The sequence below is a fragment of the Rattus norvegicus genome, chromosome 3 (assembly GCF_021556685.1).
Source record: "Rattus norvegicus strain SHRSP/BbbUtx chromosome 3, alternate assembly SHRSP_T2T, whole genome shotgun sequence".
Taxonomy (NCBI): Eukaryota; Metazoa; Chordata; class Mammalia; order Rodentia; family Muridae; genus Rattus; species Rattus norvegicus.
The window spans coordinates 10,826,784-10,827,936 of record NC_141536.1 but is presented as its reverse complement, the minus strand read 5'-3'; the positions used below and the strand labels follow the sequence as shown (position 1 = coordinate 10,827,936).

Genomic DNA, 1,153 nt, shown 5'->3' with positions numbered 1-1,153 from the left:
AGTGCTGGGATTAAAAGTGCACACCATCACCACCATGTATGACTTCTGTCTTTACCAATTAATTAATTAATCAATTAAACTGTCTTCAGACACACCAGAAGAGGGCATCAGATCTCATTACAGATGGCTGTGAGCCACCTTGTGGTTGCTGGGATTTGAACCCAGGACCTCTGGAAAAGCAGTCAGTGCTCTTAACCACTGAGTCATCCTTCCAGCCCCTGTCTTTTTTTTTCTTTTTTTTCTTTTCTTTTTTTTTTTTTCGGAGCTGGGGACCGAACCCAGGGCCTTGCGCTTGCTAGGCAAGTGCTCTACCACTGAGCTAAATCCCCAACCCAGTCCCTGTCTTTTTAAAAACTTGTATTTTGAAATTTTTATTTACTTTAATATGGAATGCTTCACAGCCTTGTGTGCCCTCCTTGCTCAGGGGCTATGCTAACCTCTGTATTGTTCCAATTTCAGTATTGTTTTGTGCTAAAACAAACACTGTTCGTTCATTTGTTTGTTTTGGGGCAGCGTCTTCCTATGCAGCTCTGGCTGGACTGGAACTCACTATGAAGGGCAGGCTGGCCAAGAGAGCATGGAAATCTACCTGTTTCTGCCTCCCAAGTGCTGGGATTAAAGGTGTGTGCCACCCTGCAGCTGATGGATGGAGGTATGGCTTGGTCTGGTCCTCAGGCTTGGTGTGGTGTCTTTACCCACTTCACCATGTTGTTGCCTGCCCTTCTCTTTCTCCCTTAACAAACTGTCTCTGTTTCTGTTCCCACACGTCCCTGGAGCATGTCTTCGTCTGAGGGCGTAAGTTTCGGGAAACTTCAGTGCTTGACAGAGACAGAGCTCCAGTTTTACAAGGCAAAAGTTCAGTGCAGTGATGGCAGCACAGCAGCGAGGATGAGCTTCGTGCGTGAACCACACTTAGAAACGGTTCAAATGGACGTTTTGTAATGTGTATCTTTGCACCAACCTCTCCTCAAACAAAACATCAACTGGTTGGCACAGAGTGACCCCCATCTTTGCTTTAAAAAAAAATCGTAAGAACCAGCCCAGCCCCCACATCTCTCATTCAGGGAGAAAGCAGGGAGATCCAGGAACGGGGTCCACATCCATGATGGAGCTGTGAGGCACCTGCAGGGGTGTGGGAAAACTGCAGAGAGAC

At 47.0% G+C, this 1,153-nt stretch overlaps 1 non-coding gene across 1 annotated transcript; it reads right to left on the bottom strand.

The window, feature by feature from the left end:
- Nucleotides 1–379: 379 nt before the first annotated feature.
- Nucleotides 380–481, bottom strand: Rnu6-592 (RNA, U6 small nuclear 592). Its single transcript, XR_015685040.1, has one exon. It is a non-coding gene; the product is annotated as a U6 spliceosomal RNA (small nuclear RNA).
- Nucleotides 482–1,153: the final 672 nt, after the last annotated feature.